At 46.0% G+C, this 23,282-nt stretch overlaps 1 long non-coding RNA gene across 1 annotated transcript; it reads left to right on the top strand.

Moving 5' to 3' along the window:
- Nucleotides 1-11,230: 11,230 nt before the first annotated feature.
- On the top strand, nt 11,231-22,984 carry LOC134943941 (uncharacterized). Its single transcript, XR_010181837.1, has 3 exons — nt 11,231-11,289; nt 19,303-19,359; nt 22,926-22,984. It is a non-coding gene; the product is annotated as an uncharacterized LOC134943941 (long non-coding RNA).
- Nucleotides 22,985-23,282: the final 298 nt, after the last annotated feature.

Raw genomic sequence — 23,282 nt, 5'->3', positions numbered from 1 at the left:
CCAACGAGCTGGTTTCCGTTCCCACCACCCAGCACAGAAACTTACCACTCATTTTACTGACACGTTACAACTTCCCTGTCACTCTTCCCATTATCGGAGGGGGCAGGAAACAGGGTTTCAGGGGGTAAGTGCACCTGACAGCAATCGGAGGTGGTGCACGGGATTGTGCTGAATATTGAAAAGAAAATGGCACGTGTGGCGTGTTCCGGCCTAACTAATGGAACTCTAACTAATCTGCTGTTTCAGCCAAGTGTTCCGTCCCGGAGACCTTTGTCCATTGATCTAACATCTAACCTCAACCCTCTTCAAGGGATCTTTCAGCTGCTCTGTCGCTCGTGAAATGTAAATGTAGCCGTGTTCAGGGAAAGCGTAATAGAGGCAAAAATGATAAAGCGCAATGAAATATGCTGCGCTATATATGAAACTGTTAATAAATAAATAAAAAGGGCATTATGTTTGCACCCACAAGGGCAGGTGGCCCTGATATCTTGGCAGCCTTGAGGTCTTCTGGACCCAGCTATGGGTCATGGTGACGACTTGTGGAATATCTCCCCGGGGATTACTCTGTAGTATGAAGGGCTACCGTGTGAAAGGCTCCCAAACGTTCCGATGCAGAGACCAATCGTTTCTGTTATTTTATTATTTGTTACGAGCAGTAACAAAGGAATGGGTGCCAGTCACAATGCGGACATATAGTGATAGTAATGAATCGCCATCCATCTTGATCACAACAGCGATCTTTGTGCGTACGCTGTGTAACCTATGCAGTGTTTGAGTCTTTAGATAATTTCGCACAGTTGCAAAAAAATCGCTTGTCTACGTGATCATCAGTGTTGCGTGCAGGGGTGGTCTTCTGTTTGCCGGCGGTCGGGCTCCCGGCGCTCAGTATACCGGCGCCGGGAGCCCGACAGCCGGAATACCGACAATTATTTTCCCTCGTGGGGGTCCACGACCCCCATAGAGGGAGAATAAAATAGTGTGGCGCGCGTAGCGCGCCACCGTGCCCGTAGCGTGGCGAGCGCAGCTAGCCCGCAAGGGGCTCATTTGCGCTCGCCAAGCTGTCGGTAAGCCGGCGATCGGGCTCCCGGCGCCGGGATGCTGGTCGCCGGGAGCCCGACCGCCGGCCAGCCGTAGTGAACCCGCGTGCAGATGTGTGAGACTCAGCACATGGGGGGTCATTCCGAGTTGATCGCTTGCTAGCTAGTTTTTGCAGCCATCCAAACGCTATGCCGCCGCCCACTGGGGAGTGTATTTTAGCTTAGCAGAAGTGCGAACGCATGTGCAGCCGAGCTCTGCAAAAACAGTTTGTGCAGTTTCTGAGTAGCTCTGACTCAGCGCTTGCGATCACTTCAGCCTATTCGTGTCCGGATTTGACGTCATACACCCGCCCAGCCACGCCTGCGTTTTTTTCAGACACGCCTGCGTTTTTGCAAACACTCCCTGAAAACGGTCAGTTGACACCCAGAAATGCCCCCTTCCTGTCAATCTTCTTATGGCCGCCGGTGCGAAAGAAAACTTCGCTAGAACCTGTGGACACCACAAAGCTCTTTGTACCCATACGACGCGTGTGTGCATTGCGGGGCATACGCATGCGCAGAAATGTAAAAACATTTCCTGATCACTGCGCTGCAAACAACGGCAGCTAGCGATCAACTCGGAATGACCCCCATGGTCGAAATACCAGAAACACTCTTTACCATGGTAATGGCACCAACCTGCCCAATTGCAGCACTTACTGTACGGTTCGGAGGCTAGGCCAACGTTAGGTTATAAAATACTCAGAGAATACCCTTCCCATGTATGTTTTCCTCTATCTGTTCTTTTTGGGCTGATGTTGGTGCTAGAGCTACAGACTTGAGGACAAGTTTACTAAGTGGCGACCTGCTTGTCAGCGGGGTTTAAGCACGCAATATAAAAAGTCCCTATTATTAAATTATAGTAATTGGAGCAAATTTGTTAGCTAATGGGCAAAACCATGGGGGTCATTCCGACCCAATCGCACGCTGCAGTTGTTTGCAGCGCAGCGATCGGGTTAGAACTGCGCATGCATGGCGCGTGCCAGGCAGCCGAAGGCCATCATTACCTAGTGATCGCCTCTGCCTGATTGACAGGCAGAGGCGGTCGCTGGGCAGGAGGGGGCGGCATGGCGGCATTTGGCCGCCGTTTTTGGGGCGCGGTCAGGCCAACACAGGCGTGGTCGGTCCGTGCTGGGGGCGAGCCACAGCGGCTGCATGACGTCACACGACCCGGGGCAGCGACGAGTAACTCCCGGACAGCCGCAGAAGCTGCGCTGGTTGGGAGTTACTCTTTAAGTACAAAAGCATCGCCGATAAGCGATGCTTTTGTACTTGTGTGGGAGGGGGGGGGGGGGCGGCCTGACATGCGGGGCGGACTAGCCCTGTGCTGGGCGTCCCCCCGCATGTCTGGGAAGATGATCGTAGCTGTGCTAAATTTAGCATAGCTACGATCAACTCAGAATGAGGGCCCATGTGCACTGCAGGGGAGGCAGATGTAACATGTGCAGAGAGAGTTAGATTTGGGTGGGGTGTGTTCCAACTGAAATCTAAATTGCAGTGTAGTAATAAAGCAGCCAGTATTTACCCTGCACAGAAACAATATAACCCACCCAAATCTAACTCTTTCTGCACATGTTACATCTGCCCCACCTACACTGCCCATGGCCCTCATTCCGAGTTGTTCGCTCGCTAGCTGCTTTTAGCAGCTTTGCACACGCTAAGCCGCCGCCTACTGGGAGTGAATCTTAGCTTATCAAAATTGCGATCGAAAGATTAGCAGAATTGCGAATAGACACTTCTTAGCAGTTTCTGAGTAGCTCCACACTTACTCGGCATCTGCGATCAGTTCAGTCAGTTTCGTTCCTGGTTTGACGTCACAAACACTCCCAGCGTTCGCCCAGACACTCCTCCGTTTCTCCAGCCACTCCCGCGTTTTTCCCAGAAACGGTAGCGTTTTTTCACACACACCCATAAAACGGCCAGTTTCCGCCCAGAAACACCCACTTCCTGTCAATCACATTACGATCACCAGAACGAAGAAAAAACCTTGTAATGCCGTGAGTAAAATACCTAACTGCATAGCAAATTTACTTGGCGCAGTCGCACTGCGGACATTGCGCATGCGCATTAGCGACTAATCGCTCCGTTGCAAGAAAAAAATAACGAGCAAACAACTCGGAATGACCCCCTCTGGGAGTGTATCTTAGCTTAGCAGAATTGCTAACGAAAGGTTAGCATTTCTGCTACTACACATTTCCCTGCAGTTTCTGAGTAGCTCCAGACCTACTCCTAGATTGCGATCACCTCAGTCCGTTTAGTTCCTGGTTTGACGTCACAAACACGCCCTGCGTTCGGCCAGCCACTCCCCCGTTTCTCCAACCACTCCTGCGTTTTTATCTGTGACGCCTACGTTTTTCCCTACACTCCCCGAAAACAGCCAGTTTCCGCCCAGAAACACCCACTTCCTGTCCATCACTCTGCGGCGTTTACAGCGACTGGAAAGCTTAGTTCGGGCGTGAGTAAAAGTACTAAGAATGTAGTAAAAGAACGCCGTGCGTGCGCATTGCGGACCATACGCATGCGCAGAAATGCCGATTTTTGCCTTAGTAGCAGAAATGCGAAAATCGGCATCTAGCGATCAACTCGGAATGAGGGCCATGGTTTGGTTTTGTCCAACTGCTAACAAATTTGCTGCTACGATCAGGTCTGAATCACCCCCTAGGTGAGCAGTGGAGAAATCGGAGATGTACAGTAGGTTAACCTATCAATAAGCCCTTTATCTGGTGAAAACACCGGGGAAAGGGCTTTTTTCTGTTACTAAATAGACCCCTTGGCATGGCCGGAACTAGGATTTTCGTCACCCGGGGCAACCCCCGATGCCCCCCCTCAAAAAAAAAACCCCACTGCAAAACAAACTCTATCAGACTAAAATAATCAGATTATCAAAAAATTTGAAAAAAGGGGACACTATTGGACAATATTCCCCTATGTGCCTCACATGCCCTATGCGTCACATGCCTCGCCAGCGTGTTCAACTACATGCTCCTCTGTGAGTCTCCATACATTGCACTATATCATAACATGTATATGTATACACTAGAAAAGAGGCGCCTAAGAGGAGATATTGGCCCTCATTCCGAGTTGATCGCTCGCAAGGCGATTTTAGCAGAGTTACACACGCTAAGCCGCCGCCTACTGGGAGTGAATCTTAGCTTCTTAAAATTGCGAACGATGTATTCGCAATATTGCGATTACTAACTACTTAGCAGTTTCAGAGTAGCTTCAGACTTACTCTGCCTGTGCGATCAGTTCAGTGCTTGTCGTTCCTGTTTTGACGTCACAAACACACCCAGCGTTCGCCCAGACACTCCCCCGTTTCCCCGGCCACTCCTGCGTTTTTTCCGGAAACGGTAGCGTTTTTTCCCGCACGCCCATAAAACGGCCTGTTTCCGCCCAGTAACACCCATTTCCTGTCAATCACATTACGATCGCCGGAGCGATGAAAAAGCCGTGAGTAAAAATACTATCTCCATTGTAAAATTACTTGGCGCAGTCGCAGTGCGAATATTGCGCATGCGTACTAAGCGGAATTTCTCTGCGATGCGATGAAAAATACCGAGCGATCAACTCGGAATGAGGGCCATTATTAATATCTTCAAATATGTAAAGGGACATCACAAAGAGTTATCAGAGGAATTATTTATTAAAAGAACACAGTTTAGGACACGTGGGCACTCGCTGCGACTGGAGGAGAGAAAGTTCAGAACGCAACGGAGGAAAGGGTTCTTCACTGTTAGGGCAATAAGGATTTGGAATTCCCTGCCAGGGAAGGTGGTAATGGCGGACTCTGTAAATGGATTTAAAAAAGGAATAGATACATTTCTGAATGAAAATGATATCCAAGGTTATAATATTTAAAATACAGGTTGAGTATCCCTTATCCAGAATTCAAAATCACACATTTTTGGATCCCCTACTGAGATAATGACATATATACAGGGGTGTATCTAAGGGTCCGAGAGACCTGGCAAAGTAAGGGGCTGGCGCCCCCCCTTACACACATTTGGAATAAGGTGTGAGTATTGGAAATGGGGCATGGTCTTGTGGGGGAAGGGCATGGACACAATAGTACTTCCAATTAAAATTATGCCACACAGTAGTGTCCCTCATTCACATTACACCGCACAGTAGTGTCTCGTATTCACGTTACACCATCCCTCCCCCCTAACCCACCTTTCCCACAGCCTGACCGTAACCTACCCGACTCCCCCAAAAGCTTCTTCAGTGGTGCCTAACTCTAACCCACCCTTCCTAATCTCCCTCCCTGCAGCCTAACCCTAACCCTCCCACGTGGCTTGCCAGTACAGACTTTGGCATCAACTCAATCCGGATTTTGCCATTCTGCATCGCTATCTATGTTGGGATGCCAGCATCAGCATTCCGAGCAGTTCCGGGATGCTGGCGTCAGCTTTCTGACCGCCGGGATGCCAAATTCCATCTTGACTGCATCCTGAATGAAATGCTAATGAGCTGCTGTGAGATGAGCCTCAAATGGACCCAGCCATTAACTAAACACCATTAGTTGGAGGGTAGAAGGGCTTCCAGGGTGCCATCGCTTCCAAGATAAAATGATCAATTATACAATTAACTGATATACATTTCCTTGAACATGGCCTTGAAATAGGTAAGATATGTATTTTCTTTATTACACTCAACAAGTTAAAGTTTTCACTTACTTACTACTTACTTACATCTAACATGCATGAGAATCGTGTAGTTTTCCAGGTACTACAGTCCCTTCTCCCAAACACTGACACTTTTTTATTATCTTCAACATCAAATAGACCTATAGCACTGTGCTACGTAACAATTGCTGTGTACCTGGTGAGAGTCTGTTGCTGCCGGCGCAGCGCCGGTGTCCGTCAGCACCACACTGCACTAGTGATCAGACTAGTGTCCGGCAGCACCGCACTTGTAATCAGACTCACAATAAACTACAGTTCCCAGCAGCCCTTGCTGCCAGGAGCTCCCAGCAACAAGGGCTGCTGGGAGCTGTAGTTTATTTTGAGTCTGATTACAAGTGCGGTGCTGCCGGACACCGGTGCCGCTCCAGCAGTAACAGACTCTCACCAGGTACAGTCTGACAGTACTGCTTTTCTATCCTTTGGCCGCGGGTGGCATAGCCTGGCGGCGCCCCCTCCTTGCCTGGCGCCCCTGGCGAGTGCCATCCTGGCCAATAGGTAGATACACCCCTGCATATATATGTACATTATACTGTATATCTATATAATATATCTATATATACACATAATATATAATATATATGTAATTATCTCAGTAGGGGACCCAAAAATGTGGGATTTTGGATTTTGGATAAGGGATACTCAACCTGTATTTACATGGTTAATCCGGGGGTAGTATGAGTTATAGTCGTTATCTAGTCATAAAACATTATTCAGCGGGTATGTTGAATCATCACAACTTAATACGGGTTAAACACAATGGGCAATTTGCCTCTATTCAACCTCAATTACTATGTTACTATGTTACTTCAACACTGCACTACATTCCTCTATTCAATGCACTACATCACTATACTACATACCCTACACGCTGAACTACATCACTACACTACATGCCCCTATGCACTGCACTACATACCCTATATGCTACACTACATCACTACACTACATCCCCTTATATGCTACACCACATCAGTGCACTACATGCCCCTATATACTGCAATACATTACTACACTATATACCCTATATGCTACAGTACATCACCACACTACATCCCCTTATATGCTACACCACATCAGTGCACTACATGCCCCTATATACTGCAATACATTACTACACTACATACCCTATATGCTACAGTACATCACTTATATGCTACACCACATCAGTGCACTACATGCCCCTATATACTGCAATACATTACTACACTACATACCCTATATGGTACACTACATCCCCATATAAGCTACACCAAATCCCCCCCATCTGGGAGGCAAAGCGGAGGTTGATACTTCTAATTGGGAGCACAGTGCGCTTCTATAGCTTGTAGTGCACCACACGCTAGTCGCAGCACTGCATGGCAAAGAATAGAGTTTAAGACAGTAGCCGACATAGGAGAGATCCCAGGTACTGGAGCTCACGCGCACAGCATTGGAGCCAGCTGCGGGCAGACAGGTGGGTCAGAGACATTGCCCCGGGAGCTGTCTACTGTCTCACTGGAGCAGCACAGCACTGCCAGTTTGAAAAAAAAAAAACCTGCTCCTCTGTAACTCCTTGGCGCCCCCTCAAATCCTGCACCCGGGGCGCATGCCCCCTTAGCCCCCCCTAGTTACGTCCCTGCCCTTGGTCTAACAATAGATTTGCGTTAGGGCGAGGGATGAGATCTTTGCATTATATATTTTTTTAGATTTATTGAACCTTCTTTATCCTAAGATCACTTTTGATAAACTGCTGGAAGAAGCAAAAGGAGAAGACCTTATTATGAAGCAAGGGGGCCTGAAGAGATTCTCCATCGGGATCTCACCCAGCACAATTAATTACCCTACAGTCTAATGGTCATCCCCATGTATGGCGCATCTTCCAACACTTCACGAAGTAAAACAGAGACAAAATAATCCCCGTCCATAAATCATCATCCGGTTTTGGATTGCAAACATTACATGATTTTTGCTGTTTTCAAAAAATTTTTTTAGTTCATTTTAAACCGAACCGAAATCTGAAGTAAAACACTTCAGGGTGGTTTTGCAAAACCAAAACACGAAGATGAATCCAGATGCAAAACCCATACCAAAAACACAGGGGTCATCGCACATCTCTAGTTTATGCCTGGTTTAAAGACATATATAAGATACTAGGTGCTTCATCGCGCCCTACGGGCGCTCTTCACACCGTCGGAAGGGGCTACGCCCCCTTAACCCCTGCACGCCTTTCTGGGGTTCAATACATAGAGTATTACCTGCATTCCTAGTTTTGTTAGTGTTTGAATATTGCACAATGATAGGGCGTCCGATGGTGAAGGGGGCGTAGTCCCTTGCAACAGGAAGGGGTTTGGGGAGTGGGGACCGCGGCATACACTTTTTACACCTTACAGCGAACAGATTCCCCTTTTTACACATAACGGCAGACAGCGTGCACTTTTTACACATAACGGCAGACAGCGTGCCCTCGTTACACATAGCGGCAGACAGCGTGCACTTTTTACACATTACGGCAGACAGCGTGCCCATTTTACACATTACGGCAGACAGCATACACTTTTTACACATAATGGCAGACAGCGTGCCCTCGTTACACATAGCGGCAGACAGCATCCCCTTTTTACACATTACGGCAGACAGCATACACTTTTTACACATTACGGCAGACAGCGTCCCCATTTTACACATTACGGCAGACAGCATACACTTTTTACACATAACGGCAGACAGCATCCCCATTTTACACATTACGGCAGACAGCATACACTTTTTACACATAATGGCAGACAGCGTGCCCTCGTTACACATAGCGGCAGACAGCATCCCCTTTTTACACATTACGGCAGACAGCATACACTTTTTACACATTACGACAGACAGCGTCCCCTTTTTACACATTACGGCAGACAGCATACACTTTTTACACATAACGGCAGACAGCATCCCCATTTTACACATTACGGCAGACAGCATACACTTTTTACACATAACTGCAGACAGCGTGCCCTGGGGGAGGGGGTATGAAGGCGCTGTGGGTGGGGTAGGAGCAGGGGTGTCGCAGGTGGGGGATGGCAGCTGCAGGGCTGTTGCGGATGGAGGAGGGGTTCCGAAGGCGCTGCAGATGGGGAAGGGGTGGGTGCGGGTGTGCAGTGGATGGGGGAGGTGTCCAGGGGGCGCGGTGGGTGGGGGAGGGGTGGATGCGGGGGTAACGTGGGTGGGGGAGTGGCGGGTGCGGTGCTGTTGCGATGCGGATTGGGAAGGGCCTGCTGCGTGGGTGGGGTAGGGGATACAAAGGTGCAGCGGGCGGGGAAGAGCCAGATGCGGGGTGTGGCGGATGGGGGAGGGGCTGCTGCAGATGGGGGAGGGGTTTGGAAGACACTGCGGGTGGGGTAGGGGGCCGAAGGCGCAGTGGGTGGGGGTGCCACGGGTGGTGGAGGGGCAGGTGCGGGGGTTAGCGGGGGATGGGGAGGGGTCCAGGGGCGCTGCAGGTGGTGGAGGGGCAGATATCAGTGCACATAGTCTCTGTGGTAGTTAGTGAGGGTTGGTGATGGTGTGAGAGGGGTGAAGGCCAGTACACAGACAGGCAGTTAGAGAGCAGGATGAGGGTGACAGGGCATAGTGACGGGGAGTATTTAGCAGATATAGGGGTGGGCTACAGGTGTGATGTCACAGTGTGTGTACCTTTGCTCTCATGTGTGAGGTATATGTGAGGTATATGTGAGGTATATGTGAGGCATGTGTGAGGTATGTGTGAGGTAAGGATGTGCGGGTCGTGGTGGCCACTAACCTCCAGGCTGCTGCTGTGAGATGGTGACTGCAGAGGGAGGGAGCTCAGACCCAGCAGCAATGGGTCGTGGTCAGCATTCCTTCCTGGCCCCGTTCCGCCGCACACTGTCCGCCCCGTCTGACGGGCGTCATTCCTCCATCCTGCATGGCAGCGTCAGCTGCTGTGATCGCGGAGCATAGGTAAGCGTCCGGAGCCCTGTGGGCGGGCAGGCATGGTGTTTCCCTGGAGAGGTGCGGCGCGCGTCCTTAGGCTGCAGACGGAGGGAGCTCCGGCCCAGCAGCAATGTTGATTAGTGCGTGTCCCGTCCTGGCGCTGTCCCGCTACACATGCTCCGCACCGCTTGCCGCTGAGCATGGCAGCCCTTGTCTGTATGCTGCAGATGCTGATCTAGCGGTGCCTGAGCTAGCGCCCTCTCCCTGGGGTGTGGGTGTCAGGCGGCAGGTATGGTGTGTAGGTGGGAGAGGAGCTGCGGGCGGCGACTCGCTGCCTGCAAGTACCCTCCATATCAGCGCTGTTCCCCTCCCTGCAGATAGTGTCAGTGGCCGTGGTGTACTTTTGCTACTGGTGGCCAGGGCCGGTGCTAGGGTGTTCGGCGCCCCCCTGCAAACTATGAATTTTGCGCCCTCCCATATTCCTTTGTTGTGCATCGGGAAAAGTGGTGTGGTCTCACAACTAAGGGGCATGGCCACACAATAGTACCCCCATTTAAAATTACGCCACAATGTAGCACAATCTTATTCATCTTATACGTAATGCCCCACCTGTAGTAGTAGCGTCCTTATACGTAATGCCCCACCCGTAGTAGTAGCATCCATATACGTAATGCCCCCCCAATAGTAGTAGTGTCCTTATACATAATGCCCCCCCAGTAGTAGTAGCAGTTATATGTAATGCTCCCCAACAGTAATAGTAGCGTCCTTATACATAATGCCCCCCCAGTAGTAGTAGCATCCTTATACATAATGCCCCCCCAGTAGTAGTAGCATCCTTATACATAATGCCCCCCCAGTAGTAGTAGCGCCCTAATACATAATGCCCCCCCAATAGTAGTAGTGTCCTTATACATAATGCCCCCCCAGTAGTAGTAGCGCCCTAATACATAATGCCCCCCCAATAGTAGTAGTGTCCTTATACATAATGCCCCCCCAGTAGTAGTAGCAGGTAAATGTAATGCCCCACAACAGTAATAGTAGCATCCTTATACGTAATGCCCCACCCGTAGTAGTAGCGTCCTTATACGTAATGCCCCCCAGTAGTAGTAGCATCCTTACATGTAATTCCCTCCCAGTAGTAGTAGCACCGTCCTTATACATAATGCCCCCAGAAGTAATAGAGTCCTTATACATAATGCCCCCCCAGTAGTAGCGTCCTTATATGTAATGCCCCCCAGTATTAGTAGCCTCCTTATACGTAATGTCCCCCTATAGTAGTAGCGTCCTTATACGTAATGCCCCCCCATAGTAGTAGCGTCCTTATACGTGTAACCCTAATCAATTGGGGTTTTAATTAATTATATCTATTCCTATATATATATATATATATATATATATTACAGAAAATATAGTGCCTCCACCCAAGTATTTCTCCTATCCAATAACATTGAATTTAGGCTCAGGGTAAACTTGGGAACACCCTGTCTATACTATTTCTATCTGACTATATCAATTAAACAATCCTTCTTCATATATTCTTTATCTTTGTGTTGCAGATTGATGGAGAGGATCCGTGGTTAATCGCCTTATCAATTATCACACCAGATTAGACGGTAAGTATTTTACTCCATATTTTCAAGTAAGTATAAGGTTTACATATATAAATAACAACTCATATGAAAATAAATAAATATCTATATATATATATATATTTACTATACTATACTATTTAAACATTAATTTATATTTCATATACATTCCTACAATTCATTACATGAAATATACCGACCAAAGTACATAACATTGCAGTTAACAATATTTCAGGTACTATTACAAATTTTAGTTATATATATATCTATATATATCCTGCTAGTCAAACAACTAAATAGGGTCCACTCAGAGTTTTGGCTTCTTCTCAATGCCAATGTTATATATCCTAAGTCCTTCTTCCTTTCATATTATTAGGTGAATTATATATGCATATATAACAGTTTCTGATTGTTTTCTGTACAGAATCGCTTATATATATATATCCTGAGGAGGGTAGAAGTATATTGGAAATATCCCTGTCTTCTTTGTGTTAAATATATCCAGCTGCCCCTATTAGGTAACAGATATATGTTGTAACTGTAGCTAAATAATCCCTTGAGTAGAATGAATCCGTAAGCTATTAAAACCTTTCCTCTGGCTGTGTAACCCACTTGTCCAGGAGACAGTATGTTGTTATAATGTTGCCATCACAGACTTACACTGTATCCTCTCTGTCTAGACTTGACAGTGGCATCGAGGTGTTTAAAATCTGTTCTTTGCAGTAGTTAAATCCTCCTGAACTGTTTTAGTTGTACCATAGTTTATAAGAAATCACTATAACAGGAGCTCTCCATCTGTGTTTGTAAAAAGTATAAATATTGATCTTCCCCACAGAGGGTAGGGTAGCTCCAGTGTGATGGATGGTAGTATTAATCTGCACTTGGAAGAGTTAATTTAGTTCAGAGCAGCATCCACAATGATAGCTGATACTAAAGTCAAACGTATATCTGGTAGCTATATAGCAGTATCGTGTGCCTGTCTTAATGTCTATAGTGAATAGGTGCAGATAAATAATTGATAGTTACAGACCTCAGGTGTCTTCAATGAATGTCTCCAGACACTCAAAATATCGGAGGAGGATAGCTCCGCCCACCTAGCCTCTTATGGGTGGACAGTGCCTTAAGTCTTGGATGCGGGCTTAATTACCGATTTGAGATACTGCTCTGCCGGCGCTTGTCATCTTCACGGCTCCGTAAGCCGCCGCTGCTCAGGACGGTCACCGCTGACTTGGCTCTCTTCTGCACGGCTCAGTCAGCCGCCGCTGCTCACCAGGCTTTCTTCTTCACGGCTCCGCCGGCCGCCGCTGCTCACCAGACTTTCTTCTTCACGGCTCCGCCGGCCGCCGATGATCAGGACAGTCACCGCTCACCCGGCTCTCTTCTTTACAGCTCCTCCGGCCTCCGCTGCTCAGGACTGTCACCACTGACTCGGCTCTCTTCTGCACGGCTCCGTCCGCCGCCGCTGCTCACCACAGCTTAGCTGATCACTGCTGCTGCTCTCACCGGTCATGGCTCTCCCGAATTTCTGCTTCTTCACGGCTCCGACTAGCTGCACCGGAATCCGCTCCCCCAGCTCACTGAGCTTCACGGCTCTTGCTAGCCGCTCCGGTCTGGGATCTCCCCGTCTCTCCGCTTCGTTACGGCTCCAGCTAGCCGCTGGGGATCGGGTCCTGTTCAGTGTGCTATCGCTCGTTAGCGAGCCACACTACCCCCACTGCGCCGCCAATGTTTACAGCACAGCTCTTAGTGGCGGGCAGGTAGAGGCAGGTGTGTCTCTCCCAGAGGCGCACACACAAGTCCTTTTTCAGCGCTTCAGCTCCCCTTTTTATACAGGAGCCCCAGGGGCCACGAGACCAGTCCCAGTCCTCGTGAAGCCTCCTCTTTCCCGCCGACAGCACGAGCTGTTTTCAAAGGTTCCTCGTGCCCTGTTGTTTGATGAGGCACTACTATAGTTAAAGAAAATCTATATACAGTCCCCATAAATATCCATTTGTACTGCATATTATATACACATATATATATATTAAATGATGAAAAGGGTCATTTCAGATAGCGGTAATGTTTATCAAATAAAATTGAGGTACTATTAAGTATAATTGTCCAGAAAATACCTCATGGCATGCTCAACTCTTCCTCATCACATATGGTATTATCATATAACATAAGGACAATACTGTAACCATATATACATGGAATGAGAAATATAACTATATACATTTATACGAATACAGGGGTACGTCTATACATCTATTAAGCGTAACCAATTCCCTGTATCACTACATTTTAGATTACATGACTAGAAACGACTACATTTCTCCCCCTGGTAATCCGAATTACTTAGTACTATAAATTCGAATAACCACTTTAAAATTCAAAACATAGGGATTGTTTGACTTCCCAAGTACCCAAAGTAAGGCCAAGTAGATATAATGCTAGGACAAACTACTCTAGGCTCATTACATGAATGTCCCAGCTGGTCATAAGTGAGGATCATAGGGGGTTTACATTCCCTTCGTGGTCGGGGGTGTTCATCAATTTCCATAGTACCAAAAGGAGTAGGTACCTCAATCTCAGGGCTGTTAGAAGAAGAGTCATCCTCCCATGGAGGATCATCTGGTTCATGTATATTCCATGGTTCTGTTCTCAAATTAATTATAGATTCAGAGGGTTGAGGAGGATTATCTCGGGTATCCCCTATGCCTCCACTTGAGATAACGGGAACCTCTTGATAGAAGAATCCTGGATCGTGTCTTGATCTATCAGACCATTCAGGGAGTGGGGACTCAGTGGAAGGATAGACGGTAGAACTTGATTCTTTTATTTCATTAGGTTTCACAATCTCTTGTTCCACAGTGAAAGAAATGTCTTGACTTATGGGTAACAAATGTTGACGGTGGTATGTTAGTATGGGCCCATCTGTATCCTCAGGTACCAGTTGATAAACCGGAATGTTAGGTAATTGCTTTAGTACTCTGTAGGGAATTTCTTTCCATCGATTAGATAGTTTTTGTCTTCTAGGAGTCCCCAGTCGTCTCAAGAGAACTCGATCACCAGGAATTAACACGTGTTCTTTAACTTTAGCATCATACCGCTGTTTATTCTTATCACCATGTCTTTGAGATGCTCTTTGAGCAACTTCATGAGCGGCTTTTAACTCTTTCCTTAAATTGTTGACATAAGTATTATAAGTAGACGGGTTCTTTGAGGATACAGAAAGGCCTAAAGAAATGTCTATAGGCAATCGTGCTTCCCGTCCGAACATAAGGGAATAAGGTGAATACCCAGTCGATTCATTTCGAGTACAATTATAGGCATGAACAAGTTGATTGATGTAACGTTTCCATTGAAGCTTGTGTTTGGGATTCAAGGTTCCCAACATATTGAGCAGCGTTCTGTTGAATCGCTCCGGTTGCGGATCCCCTTGTGGATGATAAGGTGATGTTCTTGACTTCTTTATCCCGCAACAGATGCATAACTCTTTGATCAGCTTACTTTCAAAGTCCCTTCCTTGATCTGTATGAATGCGGGCAGGAAGTCCATAATGCACAAAGAAATGATCCCAAAGAGTCTTGGCTACTGTCAACGCTTTTTGATCCCGAGTAACATAGGCCTGTGCATAACGTGTGAAATGATCGGTGATTACCAAAATATTACTTTCCCTCCCATTGGGCCCTTCTAATGATAGATAGTCAATGCAAATCAATTCCATAGGCCCAGAGCTACTTAAATTGACCATAGCTGCTGTAGGGGTAGGTAATGTTTTTCTCAGAACACAATTCTTACAAGTTTTACAATAGTATTCAATATCCTTACTCATATAAGGCCAGTATACTCTCTCTTGTACTAAGTGTAATGTCTTATCCATACCCAAATGTCCATGTTTATCATGCAGCGAATAGAGAATCATAGGAATATGAATATTGGGAAGAACCAGTTGATATTTATCATACCCCTCTCTGGTAATAGTTTTCCTAAATAGAATTCCTTGCTTGAAGACTAATCTCTTTCTCTGCCGCAGGAGAGCTTTGCTTATGAAAGAAACATTATTTCCCAAGGTTCTGTTAGAATTTCTTAAATATTCAATTACAATAGCAATATCTGGGTCTTGATGTTGATCTTGTTTCAGTTGTTCTTTAGAAATGAGTGGTAAATCTTCTAACTCAGGAGTGTTAATCCTACAATACATGGAAGGAATTGAATTTTCAGTGGCTCCCAATGAGTGTACTGCTCCAGAAGAACTACTGGGTAGCAACCTAATTTGATGACACAATCCTTGAAAAGCAGGAGCCGGTATTTCCACCCAATCATCATTGGTACTCACAACAATAGGATGAGGAAGTCGGGATAGAGCATCAGCATCGATATTCTGAGGGCCTGGTTTATATTTTAATGAGAACTGGTAATTAGAAAGAGCGGCTAACCACCTATGCCCGGTGGCGTCCAATTTAGCCGTAGTATTAATGTATGTTAAAGGATTATTGTCTGTGAGCACAGTAAAATGTACGCCATACAAATAATCATGGAACTTATCCACTATCGCCCATTTTAACGCTAAAAACTCTAATTTATGGACAGCATAGTTTTTCTCGCTTATGGATAAACCACGGCTAACATAGGCAATGGGTTTTAACTCAGTTTCTTGTAGTTGGTATAAAACTCCCCCTATTCCTTCAAATGAGGCATCAACATGTAATTCATACGGCAGTTCAGGATTTGCATAAGCCAGAACAGGAGAATGTGTTAGATGAAATTTTAATTTTTCAAAGGCTTCCTCACATGTCGGCGTCCATCTATCACCAAAAACTTCTTTTGGCCTGTGATAGTCTTTTGGATTGTTGCCAGTATCCTTGGTTTGTCGATGGTGTTTAGAGGGATATCCTTTGGTTAACTCATTTAAAGCACGAGCAATTCTGGAATACTGTGGCACAAACCTCCTGTAGTACCCACAAAAGCCCAGAAAGGATCGAAGATCTTTTAAAGTATTGGGTCGCGGCCAATTCTGTACAGCCGCAACTTTATCAGGATCAGTTGATATTCCATCACGACTAACAACATGGCCCAAATATTTCACGGTGGTTTGGCAAAATTTGCATTTGTCAACAGATAATTTTAAGCCTCTTTTCTGTAACCGGTCTAAAACTTTCAACAATCGGTGGTTATGTTCTTCCAGAGTTCGTCCAAATACAATAAGGTCATCTAAATATACAAGGACTTCTCTATAGCACATGTCCCCGACTGTTTGTTCCATAGTTCTCTGGAAAGTGGCTGGGGCTCCCTTTATCCCTTGTGGCATTTTTAGAAACTCAAAGAAGCCAATGGGACAAATAAAAGCCGTTTTAGATTGGTCATCAGGATGCATCGGTATCTGATAATAACCACTTCTCATATCCAGAACAGAAAACCATCTACTCCCGTGCAAACAATCTAAAGCTTCCTCCACTTTGGGTACGGTGTACTGATCAGGAATGGTACGATTGTTTAATGTGCGATAGTCCACGCATAATCTTATATCTCCATTCTTCTTTCGAGCTACTACAATGGGAGATGCATACGGACTATCCGAATCAGCTATGACTTGATTTTCCAATAACCCTTTCAAATGCTGCCGGACGTCATCAAAATCAGCGGGAGCCAAACGTCGAGATCTTTCTCTAAAAGGGGCTTCATTGGTCAGATGTATGCGATGTTCTATTCCAAGGGCGGTTCCCAAATCCCATTCATGGAGAGAAAAAACAGGTTTTCTAGTTAAGAATTGGCAAATTAATTGATTTTTTTCATCCATAGTAATATCGCTGTTCTGAAAACACTGGGAAACTCTATTAACAAATTCCGTTTCAGGTTCACAAAAAGTAGCCGGTATTACTGAGGTAGTGGGGTTTACATCACACTCCACCCGGCGTACTTTCCCAGAATCTAGCTCATGGACACTAATTGAGGCTGGAGTATATATCTGTTGTTGCGCCAAACACCAATCAGATAGCATTTTAAATAAATTTGAATTAGTGCCCACAATTACTGATATTACTCCTTTATCTCCAGGGGAGTCAGGACACACTAATGCCAAAAAAGGTAAGGGGTCATTAGAACCAGAGTGCTTTTGAGGGAATTCTATTTGAGTAATTACATATCCTAGATAGGGATACTTCTGTTCACTTAATCCCCAAATAGTTAATCCATCAAAAGGCATCAAAGGAACGTCATATAGATATTGAGCATACCAGCTTTCAAAAATAATGGAAACTTGAGATCCACTATCAAGCAAAGCAGTACACGGTTGTCCATTTATTACTACAGTCATCAGAGGGGCCTGTCCCATCATTCCATCTGGAATAAAAGTAGGCCACTGAGTACTCCCCATTGTGCAGACTATTATGGGTTGGGAGTCGGTGCGGGGTTCATCGACCTCCCTTCGACGTTTTCCGACGGTCCATGCTGATGTCTATCAATGGTATCTGGGAGTGAAAGGAAATTTCTGCCTTGACTACACTCAAAGGACCTATGTCCTAATTGTCCACATTTGAAACAAGTGATATTAGAATTATCCACAGGTCTCCTACTGAATCCTCTGCCCCGACCAGACGAGGGAACTCTTGACATGGCCGATGAGGTATTTTGTAAAGAAATAAGCTGATCTAATTTCTTATTTTGTTCCTCTATTAGCTTTAATAATTGATCATTTACTGAAGAAACGTCAGGGGTAGGAACAATCACTTTAACCCGTTTTAAGTTTTTCTCTCTGTTTTCAATTTGTACTTCTTCTAGTTTGACTTCTTTTATTAATTCACCTAAAGTTGGAGCAGGCACCCGTGGCAAGCTACACCTTAAACGTTGTGCTACAGGATTCGTAGTCAAAGCCCCCCTCAAAATATGCTTCAATCTCCTCTCATCAATTTCATGTGGATTAATCCCTCCTTTGTCCAAAAGTTTGTAGAGGATTTTGTCTAATCGGTAAATATAATTGGTGAGGGTTTCATGTGGCTCTTGATAAGTTTGATTTAATTTAGATAAAAGGTCCCCTACATCTTCCAGAGTTCCAAAAGAATAGTCCAGGGCTTCAAAATAATCTTTCAGAGTTGATTTTGGGTTACTCCTCCTAGTAGCATGAATTATTCCCATTGCTGGTCCCCTCAAACTTTCCACTATTCTTTGTTGTTTAATATGCTCTGGACATCTCCATTCCTCTGAATGTTGTATAGCGGCCTCTCTCCATACTTCATAGCTCTCTTCTCCTGTAGGAACAGGACTTACTCCCGAAAATATTCTCAATCTCCTATAACCCCCTTCATAATGCCAGCGTTCAAAATGACTAACCACTTTATCCATCACATTCTCAACTTGAGGATCTATTTTCTCTTTACTTCCAGACTCTTCTCCAGCTGTCTGACTGTTATTATTATAACTTCCCGCACTAGTACTCTCTCCTTTACTATCCTCCTTAACTATGGCCTTCTCTCCTCCTTCCGCATATCTCTCCACAGGCCACATTACTTTCCATTTCTTACCAGGGGCCTTTTCAATTAAAATATTAGCTGGGATTACAGAAGCATCCAGCAGATTATCATTACTAATTAAAATGGCACATATTTCATCATTAACTCCTTTCCATTTATCTACTATATATGGTTGTTTGGTTCCATACATTTTCTTTACTTCACTGACAATATCTTCATCTAATATTTCCATAAAATTTCCCAAAATGCTGACACTTTTCTGTACATCTACACCTTTGCTTCTACACCAGCTATATATATCTTCTCCTTTTATAAGCTCCATTTTCATCTATTGATTCCGATCTCAGCTGCAGTGCCTCCAAATGTCACCCTAATCAATTGGGGTTTTAATTAATTATATCTATTCCTATATATATATATATATATATTACAGAAAATATAGTGCCTCCACCCAAGTATTTCTCCTATCCAATAACATTGAATTTAGGCTCAGGGTAAACTTGGGAACACCCTGTCTATACTATTTCTATCTGACTATATCAATTAAACAATCCTTCTTCATATATTCTTTATCTTTGTGTTGCAGATTGATGGAGAGGATCCGTGGTTAATCGCCTTATCAATTATCACACCAGATTAGACGGTAAGTATTTTACTCCATATTTTCAAGTAAGTATAAGGTTTACATATATAAATAACAACTCATATGAAAATAAATAAATATCTATATATATATATATATTTACTATACTATACTATTTAAACATTAATTTATATTTCATATACATTCCTACAATTCATTACATGAAATATACCGACCAAAGTACATAACATTGCAGTTAACAATATTTCAGGTACTATTACAAATTTTAGTTATATATATATCTATATATATCCTGCTAGTCAAACAACTAAATAGGGTCCACTCAGAGTTTTGGCTTCTTCTCAATGCCAATGTTATATATCCTAAGTCCTTCTTCCTTTCATATTATTAGGTGAATTATATATGCATATATAACAGTTTCTGATTGTTTTCTGTACAGAATCGCTTATATATATATATCCTGAGGAGGGTAGAAGTATATTGGAAATATCCCTGTCTTCTTTGTGTTAAATATATCCAGCTGCCCCTATTAGGTAACAGATATATGTTGTAACTGTAGCTAAATAATCCCTTGAGTAGAATGAATCCGTAAGCTATTAAAACCTTTCCTCTGGCTGTGTAACCCACTTGTCCAGGAGACAGTATGTTGTTATAATGTTGCCATCACAGACTTACACTGTATCCTCTCTGTCTAGACTTGACAGTGGCATCGAGGTGTTTAAAATCTGTTCTTTGCAGTAGTTAAATCCTCCTGAACTGTTTTAGTTGTACCATAGTTTATAAGAAATCACTATAACAGGAGCTCTCCATCTGTGTTTGTAAAAAGTATAAATATTGATCTTCCCCACAGAGGGTAGGGTAGCTCCAGTGTGATGGATGGTAGTATTAATCTGCACTTGGAAGAGTTAATTTAGTTCAGAGCAGCATCCACAATGATAGCTGATACTAAAGTCAAACGTATATCTGGTAGCTATATAGCAGTATCGTGTGCCTGTCTTAATGTCTATAGTGAATAGGTGCAGATAAATAATTGATAGTTACAGACCTCAGGTGTCTTCAATGAATGTCTCCAGACACTCAAAATATCGGAGGAGGATAGCTCCGCCCACCTAGCCTCTTATGGGTGGACAGTGCCTTAAGTCTTGGATGCGGGCTTAATTACCGATTTGAGATACTGCTCTGCCGGCGCTTGTCATCTTCACGGCTCCGTAAGCCGCCGCTGCTCAGGACGGTCACCGCTGACTTGGCTCTCTTCTGCACGGCTCAGTCAGCCGCCGCTGCTCACCAGGCTTTCTTCTTCACGGCTCCGCCGGCCGCCGCTGCTCACCAGACTTTCTTCTTCACGGCTCCGCCGGCCGCCGATGATCAGGACAGTCACCGCTCACCCGGCTCTCTTCTTTACAGCTCCTCCGGCCTCCGCTGCTCAGGACTGTCACCACTGACTCGGCTCTCTTCTGCACGGCTCCGTCCGCCGCCGCTGCTCACCACAGCTCAGCTGATCACTGCTGCTGCTCTCACCGGTCATGGCTCTCCCGAATTTCTGCTTCTTCACGGCTCCGACTAGCTGCACCGGAATCCGCTCCCCCAGCTCACTGAGCTTCACGGCTCTTGCTAGCCGCTCCGGTCTGGGATCTCCCCGTCTCTCCGCTTCGTTACGGCTCCAGCTAGCCGCTGGGGATCGGGTCCTGTTCAGTGTGCTATCGCTCGTTAGCGAGCCACACTACCCCCACTGCGCCGCCAATGTTTACAGCACAGCTCTTAGTGGCGGGCAGGTAGAGGCAGGTGTGTCTCTCCCAGAGGCGCACACACAAGTCCTTTTTCAGCGCTTCAGCTCCCCTTTTTATACAGGAGCCCCAGGGGCCACGAGACCAGTCCCAGTCCTCGTGAAGCCTCCTCTTTCCCGCCGACAGCACGAGCTGTTTTCAAAGGTTCCTCGTGCCCTGTTGTTTGATGAGGCACTACTATAGTTAAAGAAAATCTATATACAGTCCCCATAAATATCCATTTGTACTGCATATTATATACACATATATATATATTAAATGATGAAAAGGGTCATTTCAGATAGCGGTAATGTTTATCAAATAAAATTGAGGTACTATTAAGTATAATTGTCCAGAAAATACCTCATGGCATGCTCAACTCTTCCTCATCACATATGGTATTATCATATAACATAAGGACAATACTGTAACCATATATACATGGAATGAGAAATATAACTATATACATTTATACGAATACAGGGGTACGTCTATACATCTATTAAGCGTAACCAATTCCCTGTATCACTACATTTTAGATTACATGACTAGAAACGACTACATACGTAATGCCCCCCCTATAGTAGTAGCGTCCTTATACGTAATGCCCCCCCATAGTAGTAGCGTCCTTATACGTAATGCCCCCCTTATAGTAGTAGCGTCCTTATACGTAATGCCCCCCCATAGTAGTAGCGTCCTTATACGTAATGCCCCCCTATAGTAGTAGCGTCCTTATACGTAATGCCCCCCCATAGTAGTAGCGTCCTTATACGTAATGCCCCCCTATAGTAGTAGCGTCCTTATACGTAATGCCCCCCCCTATAGTAGTAGCGTCCTTATACGTAATGCCCCCCCTATATTAGTAGCATCCTTGCATGTAATGGCCCCCCCAGCAGTGGCGTCCATAAAGTGCGCACACACAGACATACCTCACACACACACACACACACACACACACACACACAATTCACACATATATACAAACACACACACCCCACCATATACACACACACACACACACACACACACACACCCACTATATATACACACACACACACACACACACACACACACACACACACACACACACTATATACACACACGCACACACATTTCTCACCCTCCACTTACCAAGTCTGGCTGGCCGTCACTGCAATGCTGATTCCACCACTGTTCAGCTGTCTGGTCCCGTGTAGCTCCGCCCCTCTATTCCGTGTAGCTCCTCCCCTTCGTGACGCAGTAGTTCCCCCCCTTCTTTTCGGGACCCGCACTGCACAGCACACAGCCCGCTGTCACAGGTGATTGGGGGGGCGGGGGAGGAGGAGGACAGGCACAGCAGCCGGCAGCTAGTGGCCATCCTCACCTCCTATACTGTAAGGTAGGGTCTTGCACCTGACTGCTGCTGGGTATGGAGTAGCTCCCTGCAGCAGATGCAGTTGACTCCGCCCAGCTCTGACTCCGCCCAGCGTTACGGGCACAGAGTCACAGATTAAGGCAAATATATAGGAGATAGGGTGAGATTTATGAACACTGGGAGGGAGATAAAGAACCAGCCAATCAGCTCCTGCTGTAACTAGCGGAGACAATGGAAGCGGTTGCCGCCGGGCCCCATCCCTGAAGGGGGCGCCTCTCCTCCATTGTCCCAGCTTTCGCCATCCCCTAGCAATAAGCGCCCGCAGCTGCAACTTCCCCTATGACGCTGCCTCCGGCAATATGCTCTAGCAACTGCTGCCCCCCCTCTGACTGTGACCGGGTCCCGCCTCCATGCTTGTGCCACCAAAGGGGCAGGGAAGTCCCTTCACCGGCATCACCGTGACCTGACACAATAACTTTTTCTTTCAGAAGTGAGGAGCCTGCCGCCGCTGAGCTGCTTCCATGAGGAGGCACAAGCAGAAATCAGGTAAGTGAATCAGCTTTAGACAGGGAGCGGGGGTTTGGGCCGCTGATATTTTACAGAGACGCAGGGGGAGAGGGGGTTGTTGAGGCTGCTGACATGGGGGGTGCCAGGGCCCGATTAAGGCTAGTGTGGGCCTCAGGGCAACAAGGTGAGGGGGCCCCCAACAATAAAACTGACTCTGCACACAGCCGGTGTCACTACTTTGGGGGAGCAGGAGAGAGAGTGAAGGGAGTGAGAGAGAGACAAAGAGGGTGTCAGGGAGAGAGAGAGAAAGAGGGGGGAGAGGAGAGAGAGAAGGGGGA

Source organism: Pseudophryne corroboree, chromosome 7 (genome assembly GCF_028390025.1).
Source record: "Pseudophryne corroboree isolate aPseCor3 chromosome 7, aPseCor3.hap2, whole genome shotgun sequence".
Classification (NCBI taxonomy): domain Eukaryota; kingdom Metazoa; phylum Chordata; class Amphibia; order Anura; family Myobatrachidae; genus Pseudophryne; species Pseudophryne corroboree.
The sequence above is the reverse complement of the archived record's forward strand: the minus strand, read 5'-3'. Positions and strand labels throughout refer to the sequence as shown.